Raw genomic sequence first — 14,493 nt, 5'->3', positions numbered from 1 at the left:
CCCCAAATGTCAGTAGAATCCAAGTTAAGAAATCCTGCTCTAAAGTTCTTCCTCCTGATCCACTTGCCTCTCTTCCCAAAACCAACCACTAACTTCTTTATCCTATACCCTAAGACTTTTAAACTGACTTCTGTGAATCCTGCAGGGGTCCATGGATGGGCCTCAGAGAGTCCGTGTGTGTGCGTGTGTGCTCAGTCATGTCTGACTCTTTGCAGCCCCATAAACTGTAGCCCACCAGGCTCCTCTGTCCATGGGACTTTCCAGGCAAGAATACTGCAGTGGGTGGCCATTTCCTTCTCCAGGGGATCTTCCCAACCCAGGGATCGAACCCACATCTCTTATGTCTCCTACAATGGCAAGTGGGTTCTTTACCAATGGCACCATCTGGGAAGCCCATAAACAGAGAGTCCATAAACTCCCACAAATGCTTCCAAAATATTGTCATTTTATTTATTTATGTGTGTAACAAGGTTTGGGAAAGGGGCAGTACATGGCTTTTATCATATTATCAAAAGACTTTTTCTATGTTAATTCCATGTGTTTTTTCTCTGCCCCAGAGTTCTGCTCCATCCCAGTTTTCTGGTGGTTTCAGCTCCTTCTGGAATCATGGCCACTCTGCTGTCTCTCTCCTTCCTAACTTCTCAACGGCTACCCTGACTGCTGCTTTCTTTTTCCCTGTTCCATTTTCCAGCTCCAGTTCTCAACATAAAATGTCTGATTGTCCCAGCTCTCCCTTTTTTGGGCAGAGCTTTTCAAACTAAATGTCCCAGTGGACCCCTGACAATCTAGTGCAACAGCTGGCCAGCTCCCTCATGAGCTGTGCAAGGCCAGAGGGGAGCAGTGTCAGCCAGTCCATACGTGACTACCCTCGGCACGTACCCTCAGAACAGGCACTGGTTGGGACTCCAGGATGATTGTGTCTAACTAAGGTGATGAGAAGAAAATCCAGTGCTTGAGCTCTCTGTGGAGAAACCCCTGGATTGTCTAAAGAAGCAGGAAGAGTGTGGAGCCAATCTTAAACAGTACACAGGGCACAGCAAGATAAGCAGATCAGGAACCTGTGCTGAGGGCTTGTGGAGTTGGGCGGGGAAGGCAATTCAGGGTCAAGCAAGGAGGCTTAGGGTTCAGTGGGTCCAGTAATCAAGGGAGAATAAACTCAAATGCAGAAACAAACCAATAAAATCAAATGGACATCAAAATCAAGGCACTCATGTCTCCCTTGGTGTTATTGTGTGTACGAAGCTGATCTCATTGTGTGCTACGGTTGCTCTGGTTGTGTCCAACTCTGTGCAACCCTATGGACTGTAGCCCGCCAGGCTCCTCTGTGCATGGGATTCTCCAGCAAGAATACTGGAGTGGGTTGCCACGCCCTCCTCCAGGGCATCTTCCTGACCCAAGGATCAAACCCGCATCCCTTAGGTCTCCTGCATTGGCAGACGGGTTCCTTACCACTAGCGCCACCTGGAAAGCCCACCTTGGTGTCTTGACTCATCCCATAACAAGTCGGTCAAGAGGCTTGTAAGACAAGGCAGCCAGAAAAGTCACATTTGCTGAGGAAGTCAAGGGGCCAATGGATTGGTCCTTTGTGCCTCTTGCTCCTTCTCTCTCTGGCCCATCTCTGCCTCCTCACTTTACTCTTAACTGGTTTCAGGAGGACAGAATTGTTTCTGTGTGACTCAATACTGAAGAAGTATTTATTTCCTAATTTTTAATTTTAAAAGCAACATAACTTTCTAAGGAAAAGTAACACAAAACCCTAAATAAATTGTATTTGTATTTACATAGCCTTGAATGGATTGTTGTTTTTTGAGTCAGTAGATCCAAAGGAAGAAAAAATTATCTTACTCCATCCAGTGTTGAAGTGAAAATGTTAGTCACTCAGTCGTGTTTGATCCATTGCAACTCCATGGACTATAGCCCACCAAGCCCTTCTGTCCATGAAATTCTCCAGTCAAGAATACTGGAATGGGTAGCCATTCCCTTCTCAAGGGAATCTTCCCAACCCAGGGATCAAATATGGGTCTCCCACATTGCAGGTAGATTCTTTACTGTCTGAGCTACCAGGGAAGGCCCCATCCAATGTTACATAAATGTTATATCCAATGTTATATACATGGTTTAGGTGATAGGGATGCATTATGTCAAACCCCTAAAATACCTTTAAACAGTAGTTCAGACTTTGTCATGCATTAGAATTCTGAGGTTCAGGTGGCACCCCACACCATTAAATCAACATGTTTGTTGGTGAGGGAGCCAAGAATCAGTATTTTCTAAGGTTTCCTGGTGATTTCAATGTGCAACAGATTTTGGAAGCCGCTTTATAGAGGATATTTTAATAAAGCACTGATACTGGATTGCTATCTTGTTACTTTTTACCTAAAGAGTGGAATATGATAGAAAACATGGTGGTGGTGGTTGAGTTGCTGCCTCATGTTTGACTCTTACAACCCCATGGACTGTAGCCTGCTAGGCTCTTCTGCTCCATGGGATTTCCCAGGCAAGAATACTGGTGTGGGTTGCCATTTCCTTCTCCAGGGGATCTTCCTGACTTGGGAATCAAACCCTGGTCTCCTACGTTGCAGGTGGATTCCTTACTGACTGAGCTACAACAGAAGCTTTTTTCAGCTAATTGAGTTAAATCCCAGTTAACTGAGGTTGTGTGCTAGTTTATTGCCAGAAGAAAACCAGCTGGCTAAATTGCTTGCATCACTCCAAATAGCAGACTAGCATTTTGGCGTCCTGTAATCAAAATAGTCAATTTCACAGATCTGGGGTTGTTTACTCTTCAGCTTTGTAACTTGGCGTTTTAATTTATGCAGACGTAATTTTGGACCCAGGGTATTTTCTAACTTATTCACCACCCTGTTCTCCAGAATCAGTAGAGAGCCATTCTGGTCTCCAGGGCACCAGATCTTTATGTGATAAGCTAAGGAGAACACAGCCATCAGACTCCCTCAAGCACACCTGACCATTACAGCAAATATTTCAAGAGCTTACCCGGTTCCAACTCTGTCTCAGCTAGCTTCCTGGTTCCTATTTCATCTGACCTGTTTGTTTTCAAATAAACATAGCTGAAAAGACTCCAGGGCCTGTTTCTAAGTGCATGCTATTTTGATGGCATAGTCTCGTGACCACTTGGCAAAAATGAGAGCGTGACCTCATTCGAGTGAGATCTCTTACAGGCTCCTAGCAACAGTGTCCTTTAGTTCAAGGAGAGAAAGCAAACTCAGTGAGTGAAGATGAGAGCAGACTTAGGGCTGTTCAGTCTTGTAGGAAGAGCCTAAAACACAACCTGATAATGGTGTCCAAAAGCATGACAGATGAACAGAAAGAAAATTCAGACTAGTCGGTGGCTATTTCCACAGAAGAAACAAGCTTAAAGCACAGTGAATTGGCAGTTTAGTGAGCCTGAGATGATAACTTCTGTATTAAATAATAGATCTGACTACTGGAAGAAACTTGTAGTATTTATTGCTAAATAGTCTGCTGTGCAGTCCATGGGGTCGCAAAGAGTTGGACACAGCTGAGCGACTGAACTAAACTGAGTCTGCTGTGCAATATGGGTTGGAGGAATGGGTCACAGTCCAACCTTGACTTCTAACTTGCTATATGACCCTGCATGCTACGTGTCTCTTCAGGGCCTCGGTGTCCTCATCAGTCAAGTGAGAAGTTGAGCTGGGTGATTGCCCTAAGCCCCTCCTAATGCACTAGCCCTCTGGGACACTTGAAAACATTACAAGGAGGCTTCTGTCCTAAGTAGATATTAATAGATGCTGATTATCTCAGATTCCTTCCAACTCAAGAATTTACAGACTGATTGGCCACTTTGTTTCTTATTTTAGATTGCAAAGATATGATCGGGACTATATTAGGTGATATCAAGGAATTAGTATTAATCCTGTTAGATAACTAAAATAACACTATGGTTGAATAAGAATGTGGTTGTAATTGTTAGACATGCATACTGGACTAAGTAGGGGTAAAATAACATGATGCCTGAGTTTTGCTTTTTTAAAAAAATAGTAAAGTAATATGTCCAGTAATATATGAAGATCTCTTTTGAGCTGACAACTCTTCTGGGTATGGAATCTATATTCTAGAAAAAGAATTCAAGAGGCTGGAGTAAGCAGATGTTGGTGCTCTTGAGTGTTGCAGATACAGAGCCAAGAGACTTTATGTTTTAGAGGCTGCACAAAGCTTTTCCTGAAAATCTGGAAGATGAAGGTTGATTAATTACCTTTTCCTTCCATGTTATATGGATAGGATGGTAAGCAGAAAGCCATTTCCGCTGAGAAATAAAGAATCCCTGAGAGGTTTTAGTGATTTTGCCAGGAGCACATACTAATGGCAGCATCAAAGCCAGAATGAGGATTGAAGGGTGAGATTCCATGACTATCTGTCTTCCGACTTCCTTCCACTTCTGCTGGGGAAGTTCCAAAAGTATAAATGCATAAAGTACAGATGTTTTGGTACCTTTGGTCCTGTGGGATTTGTTTCAGTCTGTCCAGTATCCAAGTCTCCTTAATCGTTCTTAAAGCTCCTTCTAGTGGTTACCACCCTTATGGCAGAAAGTGAAGAAGAACTAAAGAGCCTCTTGATGAAAGTGAAAGAGGAGAGTGAAAAAACTGGCTTAAAACTCAACATTCAAAAAACTAGGATCATGGCATCTGATCTCATCACTTCAAGGCATATAGATGGGGAAACAGAGACTTTATTTTCTTGGGCTCCAAAATCACTGCAGATGGTAACTGCAGCCATAAAATTAAAGACACTTGCTCCTTGGAAGAAAAGCTATGACCAACCTAGACAGCATATTGGAAGCAGAGACATTACTTTACCAACAAAGTACTGTCTAGTCAAAGCAATGGTTTGTCCAGTAGTCATGTATGGATATGAGAATTGGACTGTAAAGAAAGCTGAGCACAGAAGAATTGATGCTTTTGAACTGTGGTGTTGGAGAAGACTCTTGAGGGTCCCTTGGACTGCAAGGAGATCAAACCAGTCAATCCTAAAGGAAATCAGTCCTGAATGTTCATTGGAAGGACTGATGCTGAAACTGAAACTCCAGTATTTTGGCCACCTGATGAGAACTGACTCCTTGGAAAAGACCCTGATGCTGGGAAAGATTGAGGGCAGGAGGAGAAGGGGATGACAGAGGATGAAATGGTTGGATGGCATCACTGACTCAATGGACATGAGTTTGAGCAAGCTCTGGGAGTTGGTGTTGGACAGGGAAGCCTGGTGTGCTTGTCCATGGGGTAGCAAAGAGTTGGACACGACTGAGCAACTGAATTGAACTGGGTGGTTGGAACTCTCCTTTAAATAAAAATTAACAAGACTTCATAGCAGTGAACTCAGAAAAGCATCACTGGCTTCTTACGGGACATTGCAACTTTCCCACTGGAAGGGGCAGAGGTGCTGACCTAGAACAGGACATGTGCTGGGCCCACATCAGTCCAGGGGACAAAATCCTGTCCATTTCAAGTATTTTCACTGATCAAAAATGCAATCAGACTTTATATGGGTGCAGAAAAGAAGTATGAATTGGTCACAGAAAAGGTGTTTAAGTGAGCACACCAGATCACGTGGATACAAACCACCTGGATTAGTTTGTCAGGGCTACTGTTACAAAGTATCACAACCAGCTGGCTTAAAAGAACAGAAATGTATTTTCTCACAAGTTAGGGAGGCTGTAAGTTGGGAACAAAGATTTCCCCGCAGTCTTGCTCCCTCTGAGACTCAGGAGATGCTTATGTTGCCTCTTCCCGACTTCCAATGGTGACTGGCTGGTCCTGATGTCTCTCGACTTATAGCTGCATCCCTTCTGTCTCTGCCTTGCTAATCACAGGTCATTTCCCTTGTACATCTCTGCTTCTTACCAGTGTGAGAAGTGATTAACTAATTACATCACCCATGACCCAGTTTTCAAATCAGTGCACATTTTGAGGTATTGGGGGACTTTAACATCTCTTTTGAGGGGACATGATTCAACCCAGTATACCATCCAAACAAATGACACTGTGAGAAGGTTCCATTTGCATCTAATGTTGTAACTGGGCTTCCCATGTGGCCCTTGAGGTAAAGAACCCACCTGCCAATGCAGGAAACGTAAGAGATTCAGGTTCAATCCCTGGGTCAGAAAGATCCCCTGGAGGAAGGCATGGCAACCCACTCCAGTGTTCTGGCCTGGAGAACCCCATGGACCGAGGGGCCTGGTGGGGTACAGCAAGGGGTGACAAAGAGTTAGACATGACTGAAGCAACTTAGCATGCACAATGCACGTTGTGACCAGGCTCCTGACTTTACACAATATTAGAGCTAAAAATCCACTTCTGTCTGAAAAGTGATGTTTGGCAAGAAGGGTGGAGAGGACAGCCCAGACTCCATGGCCAGTGCCTGCCCCTTCAGAAGCACATGTCCCCTCCTGTGTGACGTGCTCCCAAGTGATGGGATGCCAATGAGGTAATGATTGAAGGGTAGACTGTAGCTTGCAGTGGGCAGGGTCACTCAGAATTCATGACTCACCTCCTGTAGCTTGCCCTGGCCACCCTGGCGCTTACCCCTCTCAGTTCTTCCCCCCTCCACCTTGCTCATCCTCCCTGCTTTGCTGGGAAACAACAGCTGCTTTGAATCTAGCCACTTTGATTTGGTGGCAAGTGAACTGTAAACCAGATTAAGCGAAACGAAGCAAATCCAATGATTGTCACAAGCAAGTTGTCCAATTATTGCTTTTTTTTTTTTTTTTTGCAGTGAGGGCAAAAGGCAGTAAAGCCCTTATATATCATAAGGCAAATGCTAATTTGCCTGAATCAGCTTGCCAAGGGGTAATCAGCAAACGGGTTGGTGCTCATCAGAGCTGCACAGACTAGTCTCTGAGGAGGTCAGAGCCCGGAATAAACCCTCCCAGGAACTCTCGGTGAATCTAACAAGTTCCCTGCCTTCTGCATTCTGAAGCAAAGGTCCAACCTTCACCTGACTTGTAGCCTGCCTACAGTAAGTCACTGGGCTTCTTGGCGGATTTTTGGTGCCACAGGCTCTCTTCTCTCTCTCTCTCTCTCTCTCTCTCTCTCTCTCTCTCGGTGAGGATCAGGTTCTCTGGGAGTGATGAGAAAGTGAAAATGCGTTTGCAGAATCTGTCCCTCACGCTCACCCCACTACTTGACATTCTACCTGCCTTCTGAGGTAGGTCAAGGAGTTAAACCATATCTGTTACTGACAGAGGACAGAAGGTGAGGGAACAAAAAGAAAAGAAAAGGTAACTATGTTTCAAAGGGGTAAAAAATTAGCAGTGGGTAAAATGACCAAGACATCATTTTATGATGTAATGATCTCTGAATGATAGAGAGAGTGGATTTGGCCCAGATACTAGGATCTTTCCAGATTTCAGGGCCTCCTCCTGTCTTGAGCCCCAGCTCCACACTTGTCATGGTTAATCCCTTGACCTTTGTGGAAATCCTCCCTGACGTCATTGGATGAGAGGCCTGAAATAGAAAGGAAGGACTTTGTCAGAGCTGCATGAATCCACATGGCTCATCTCCTGACAGGAAAGCTCAGTGGAGAACAGGACTCTCACTATTTAGAAACTGGACTAGGATTCCTATCCAGAGGATACAATGTGCCATCGCCTTTGTGGTTTGTACAGTGCATGCGTTAAGTTGCTTCGGTCATGTCTGATTCTTTGCAGCCCAATGAACTGTAGCCTACCATGTTCCTCTGTCCATGGGGATTCTCCAGGCAAGAGTACTGGAGTGGGTTGCCATGCCCTCCTCCAGGGGATCTTCCTGACCCAGGGTATGAACCTGCACCTCTTAACATCTCCTGCATTGGCAGACAGGTTCTTTACCACTGACACCACCTGGGAAGCCAGTTTGTATGGCCAGTGGAGCAAATCAAGAACACTAAGGAGAGAACTTTTTTTCTTGATGCCTAGGTGCCAATCACAATTGTTCGGAGTTCTCGTAATTGGCATCCCACCCTCTTCTAACTGTTGTTATAATACACATGTATTGAAATAAAAGCTGCCTACATTTCCACTACCAACATCCAAAAACATGAGGCATCATCTATTTTTTTACCCTACCAGTTTCTGTCTATAGGGCTTTGTATTCATTAACAATTGGCTCTGTTCCCTTTGCAGTCTAGAGGCCCTGTTCCAGGTCACCTGTGATTTGGAACACTGGGTCCTTGGCAGTGAGCTTAAGAGAAAGAAAGAGAGCATGGAGAAGGGACCAAAGGTGGAGCCACATTTGAAGGTTTAGCCTGAAAGTTATGCTTAGAGAACCAGTTATATCTAGAACTCTGACTTCCTAGCCATCACTTGACAGACAAGTTAAAAGTAAAGACAAGACTAATTATCAAGGCTCTTGGTGGGGAGTGGGGAGAGGAGGAAGGGGATAAATGCTTTCATGTTCGTCACTGTTTACTCAAACAGAGTGTCACTAATAACGAAGGTTGCTGAACATGAAAGGATATCTATTAGCAGTTTTGCAAGTAAGTAGGGGAAATTACACACTAACATTTCTTTTAAATATTTTTATTATATAATTTACATACCATCAAGTTTATCCCTTTAAAGCCTACAACTTAGTGGTTTTCAGTATATTTACAGAGTTGTGCAACCCTCATTATAACCTAGTTTTAAAACGTTTCATCAACCACAGAAGGAACTTAGTACACATTAGCAGTTATTCCCATTTTCCCTTTTTGCCCTACCCCTGGCAACCACTAATCTATTTTCAGTTGCTGTGGATTGGCTTTTTCTGGACGGTTCATATAAATGGAATCATGCTATATGTGGCCTTTTGAGACTGGCTTCTCTCAGTCAGGATAGTGATTTTGAGGTTTGTCCAAGTTGTAGCATATGACAGTACTTCATTCCTTTCTGTTGAATAAAATTCCATTGGAGATATACCACATTTTACTTGTCCATTTATCAGCTGATGGACAACACACTTGTGTTTTACTTAAAACAGCAAATTGCCAGAGTCTCAACAATCTGAGTTGAACAGCTTTTTGCTGAAGGTAGGAGTTAATAAAACAACTCCTGATCTTAATATGTTAGATTTAAGAGATAAGATTACTAAGGGATTTAAGATTTAGTTTTAGTAGCAAAAAAATGATTTACATTCAGGTTTGTGGTAAGTAGATGTTTGCAAGATAACCGAATGATATTAGCGTAATAAGGTCATGATATTTGCATTTGTGTTTTTCAGTTATCTCAGCAGAGTAGATCTGTATAGAGAAGTGTCCACTCCTTCCTTCTAATGAAATAACTTTAGAATGCTACATCCACATGAAACACAGCACCTGCCTTTGTGTTCAGCCAGCAAGTGCACAGCTGAGTTTGAAGCCAAGCTCCATAGCTGGTCTGCCAGGAATCTACTGGTTGTACTGTCCTATTGTACTAGTTTTTGTCTTTTCTCTGCTTCTGACTCAGGTGTGAATGAGGAAGCATGGGAAAGAGGAGCAAGAGGGAGCAAATAAGGTTCCACATATCTGGAAGGTTGCCTGGGATTCATATTCAAGCAGTCTTTCTCAAGATGTCAAAACTCTTCTTACATGAGGAGTAGTGGCCAGACTGCAGGCTCTGGAATCTAGGCGTGGCCATTTCATATCTTTGTGATGTTGGGCAGGTACTTAATCTGTCTTTCTTGTTCTCATCAGCAAAGTAAAGATAATAATGGTTCTTAGTTCTCAAGATGCTTTGAGGATTCCCATGATTCCTGGCACATAGAAAACTGTTAACCATGAATATTGCTAGCATGTATTCACTACTTGCTATTTCCTGGACACTGTGCATGGAATCTTCACAGCAATCCAAAAAGGTAGTGAAGGGTATTCCCACCTTGCAGATGAAGAAATTGAGATTTAAGGAAGTGTAAATATATCTTCCTCAAGGTCAGTTGGTTTAAAAATGGCAAAAAGTCACTTTTATATACCTTTTGGTCTGATTCAGATTCTTTACGTGTCCATTAGACCAGGGTGCTTATATGCAATGAATCATGCTAGCCAGTATGCTGCTAACTGGAATATAGCTGTAATAACATACACATTTGTTTTAATAAAAATAAATAATAAATGCAGTTGGGCCACTTTGGAAAATAATGTGACCAAAACCCAGGGGGAGAAAACAGCAGTAAAAGACTAAGACGAAGCTGTTAGAACAAACATGGGGCTTAAAGGACCTCAAAGTAAGACATAGCATCTGGCGAGATGCTATATCCTCTCAACTCAGGGGAACTAGACCCTGTGGTTTATGGGAATTAAAAGAACATTGCATGTGGTATTTGGGTTAAAGAAGGTAACTGACTCATTTCCATTAGCTAGGGAATTAGTAGTCTCTCGTGCCTATGTTAATATTCCAGTTGTCAACTTAATTGTTTAAGGTGTTTCCATTGACATCACCACTCACCCACCAGCAGCACTTTTAAATTAGCCTTGAGAGCAAAAGAGTAAATAGAAGCACAGTTTATCATTCTGTCAAGTTCAACTATCTAAAAAAGGCAATATCTGATAGTCAAGCAAACAACTAGACTGCAAAGCAGAAGTGTCAGCATTGACACAGCATTGACACATTTACAGCTCCATGAGGGTTATTAACTGTGTTGCCCAGGAGTCCAGGAGAAGACAGTTCAAGGGTCAGACACAAATGGTATTTAGATGGTCCACAACTAGCTGGGACAACAGGAAACCTAAAACAGACTTTCCTTCTAACATTCCCTTCTAAACAGCCTTCCTGATTACACAGTGTAAAATAAGAACAGATTTGGATACTAATCCTAAATAATCCCAAGCTTTGGAAATATTTATTCTCTCATGTTTTTAGGTAAAAAGATGTTCTCAATTCAGATTACCACAATTATAGCAATCTGCTCTTTTAATTAAAAGAGTGTGTTCTTTCCCCCACTTATAGTATTAGTGGCTTCAAATGCATAATGAACCTTTTTGTAAACCAATTCATGAGGGTTTAGACATTAGGGCAAAGGTAACATTTTAAGAATGTTCTTATGTTGCAATCAATTGGGGATTATTTTCTAAACCAATTTCTTGAGAATTCTGGCTAAAGCCTTTTCATCATTGGGAGTTTTTTTTTTAATTGTCCTTTTAATTAGGAATGTAACCCTGGCTTGTAGATGCTATAAATTTTTCTGGGAGGGCAGATTTACACATGTGGTCTCTGAGCTAAAAAAAAAGCAGAAGGCCGTTTGGTTCAGGTACACTGCTGGTGTCCACCTCATTCAACCCATGGTTGCCCCAGTCAGGATGACCACTGGTAGATTTATGCAGATTCACATTCGGGCCATGGCTAATCATCGGACTAGAACAGCCAGCCTACTTTTCGGCAATTGTCATTTGGTGCTATCAGGCTTGTAAAATCCAGCTGTAAACTCTGCCCTTCCCTGCTAGTCTATCAAGGCGATCTGGACTTTGGTTCTTTGTAAACTATCAATAGCTCTCTTTATTTGCTGTTGTTGTTCAGTTGCTAAGTCGTGTCCGACTCTTTGTGACCCCAGGGACTGCAGCACCATGCCAGGCTTCCCCGTCCTCCACTCTCTCTCAGTTTGTTTATGTTCATGTCCGTTAAGTCGGTGATGTCATCTATCCATCTCAGCAGCAGCAGCCCTCTTCTTTTTCCTTCTGTCTTTCCCAGCATCAGGGTCTCTTTATTTACTCTACACTTACTCCCAAAAGGATTTAAAAGAATCTTGGTTAGATATGGCTCTGCTGTCCTGTGACCTGGGGCATGTTATAACAATAATGAAAGTTCTCACCTTTCACAGTGTTGCAGGCATTTCATGAACCTTCTCTTGAGAAAGTGATTACCCTCAAGATACAAATTGACTTTCTGCTTCTGGTAAAACTGGAAGATGGAAAATAGCTTGGGAAATAAGGGCACTGGACAAATGCAAGGGTCACCCTGTTAGTCAGTGGACTAGAGTTTCAATGTATAGTTCCAAAGAACAGCAAGGAGAGATGAGAAAGCCTTCCTCAGTGATCAATGCCAAGAAACAGAGGAAAACAATAGAATGGGAAAGACTAGAGATCTTTTCAAGAAAATTAGAGATACCAAGGGAATATTTCATGCACAGATGGGCACAATAAAGGACAGAAACAGTATGGACCTAAAAGAAGCAGAAGATATTGAGAAGAGGTGGCAAGAATACACAGAAGAACTGTACAAAAAAGATCATCATGACCAGATAACCATGATGGTGTGATCATTCACCTAAAGCCAGACATCGTGGAATGCGAAGTTAAGTGGGCCTCAGGAAGCATCCCTATGAACAAAGCTAGTGGAGGTGATGGAATTCCAGTTGAGCTGTTTCAAATCCTAAAAGACGATTCTGTTAAAGTGCTGCAATCAATATGCCAGCAAATCTGGAAAGCTCAGCTGTGGGCACTTGACTGGAAAAGGTCAGTTTTCATTCCAATCCCAAAGAAAGGCAATACCAAAGAATGCTCAAACTACCGCACAGTTGCAATCACTTCACACGCTAGCAAAGTAATACTCAAAATTCTCCAAGACAGGCTTCAACAGTATGTGAACCATGAACTTCCAGATGTTCAAGCTGGATTTAGGAAAGGCAGAGGAACCAGAGGTCAAATTGCCAACATCCAATGGATTATCAAAAAAGCAAGAGAGTTCCAGAAAAACAGCTATTTCTGCTTTATTGACTATGCCAAAGCCTTTGACTGTGTGGATCACAACAAACTGTGGAAAATTCTGAAAGAGATGGGAATACCAGACCACCTGACCTGCATCCTGAGAAATCTGTATGCAGGTCAAGAAACAACAATTAGAATTGGACATGAAACAACAAACTGGTTCCAAATCGGGACAGGGGTATGTCAAGGCTGCATATTGTCATCCTGCTTATTTAACTTAAATGCAGAGTAGATCATGAAAAATGCCAGGCTGGATGAAGCACAAGCTGGAACTAAGATTGCCGGGAGAAATATCAATAACCTCAAATATGCAGATGACACCCCTTATGGCAGAAAACAAAGAACTAAAGAGCCTCTTGATAAAAGTGAAAGAGGAGAGTGAAAAAGTTGGCTTAAAACTCAACATTCAGAAAACTAAGATCTTGGTATCCAGTACCATCACTTCATGGCAAATAGATAGGGAAACAGTGGCAGACTTTATTTTCTTGGGCTCCAAAATCACTGCAGATGGTGACTACAGCCATGAAATTAAAAGACACTTGCTCCTTGGAAGAAAATCTATGACCAACCTAGACAGCATATTAAAAAGCAGAAACACGACTTTGCCAACAAATGTCTGTCTAGTTAAAACTATGGTTTTTCCAGTAGTTATATATGGATGTGAGAGTTGGACTACAAAAAGAATTGATGCTTTTGAACTGTGGTGTTGGAGAAGACTCTTGAGAGTCCCATGGACTGCAAGGAGATCCAACCAGTCCATCCTAAAGGGAATCAGTCCTGAATATTCACTGGAAGGACTGATGCTGAAGCTGAAACTCTAATACTTTGATCACCTGATGCAAAGAACTGACTCATTAGAAAAGACCCTGATGCTGGGAAAGATTGAAGGCAGGAGGAGAAGGGGATGGTAGAGGATGAGATGGTTGGATGGCATCACTGACTTGATGGACATGAGTTTGAGTAAGCTCTGAGAGTCAGTGATGGACATGGAAGCCTGGCGTGCTGCAGTCCATGGGGTCACAAAGAGTCAGACATGACTGAGTGACTGAACTGAACTGAGAGTTTCTTTTTTTTTTATTAATTTATTTTAATTGGAGGCTAATTACTTTATAATATTGTAGTGGTTTTGCCATACATTGACATGAATCTGCCATAGGTGTACAAATATTCCCCTAACTGAGAGTTTCAATGTGTTGGTTCAACACAGTGAGGTTTGGTTTTAACTCTGACCTCCAGAGAAGCCCTCATCCTGGATATTTTTTAAGAATAGGAGATTGGAAATATCAAGACAAGGAGGTCAGGGTGGATATCCTGCCAAGGATCCATACAGGAAACTTCTTGGAATGAAATGAATTGAGGAAATTGTCCTAAATATGAGTAGCTGGGAAAGGTCTTTGAATATTCCCAAAAGATGATTGCAGTAATATCTAAAGTCTAGAGTAGGGATGACAGTGAATTGAAAGTTGCTCAGTTGTATCTAACTCTTTGCAGATACAGTCCATGTAATTCTCTAGGCCAGATACTGGAGTGGGTAGCCATTCCCTTCTCTTGGGGATCTTCCCAACCCAGAGGTCAAACCCAGGTCTCCCACATTGCAGGCAGATTCTTTACCAGCTGTGCCACCAGGGAAGCCCAGGGATGATAGATTACAGCTTAAATGGTAAGACCTCAGTCTCCAGAACCATAGCATAGTTGGAAGTTCCTTTACTCATCTTCTGGGTCTAATCCAAGCCATTAACTTCTCTAGAGTTTCATATGGTCTCTGCTTAAGCATCCACAGTGACAAGGAATTGGTCTCCTACCACAGGGGCTCATTTCATCTTTGGA

The 14,493-nt window shown here is 42.6% G+C and overlaps 1 protein-coding gene across 6 annotated transcripts in view; it reads left to right on the top strand.

Moving 5' to 3' along the window:
- The window catches only part of PRLR (prolactin receptor), a 145,860-nt gene that overhangs the window by 63,368 nt on the left and 67,999 nt on the right, over positions 1 to 14,493 (top strand). For 2 of the 6 annotated variants that reach the window (XM_070476567.1, XM_070476566.1), the window contains exon 2: positions 6,751 to 6,993. The exons of the other annotated variants lie outside the window; for them this stretch is intronic. The gene's annotated coding sequence lies outside the window, so the exon portion shown is untranslated. The remainder of the gene's footprint in view (positions 1 to 6,750; positions 6,994 to 14,493) is intronic. 6 annotated transcript variants of the gene reach the window in all.

This window comes from Odocoileus virginianus, chromosome 14, assembly GCF_023699985.2.
Source record: "Odocoileus virginianus isolate 20LAN1187 ecotype Illinois chromosome 14, Ovbor_1.2, whole genome shotgun sequence".
In the NCBI taxonomy this organism is placed as follows: Eukaryota; Metazoa; Chordata; class Mammalia; order Artiodactyla; family Cervidae; genus Odocoileus; species Odocoileus virginianus.
Note: the sequence above shows the minus strand (reverse complement) of the source record. Positions and strands in the feature narration are given on the sequence as shown.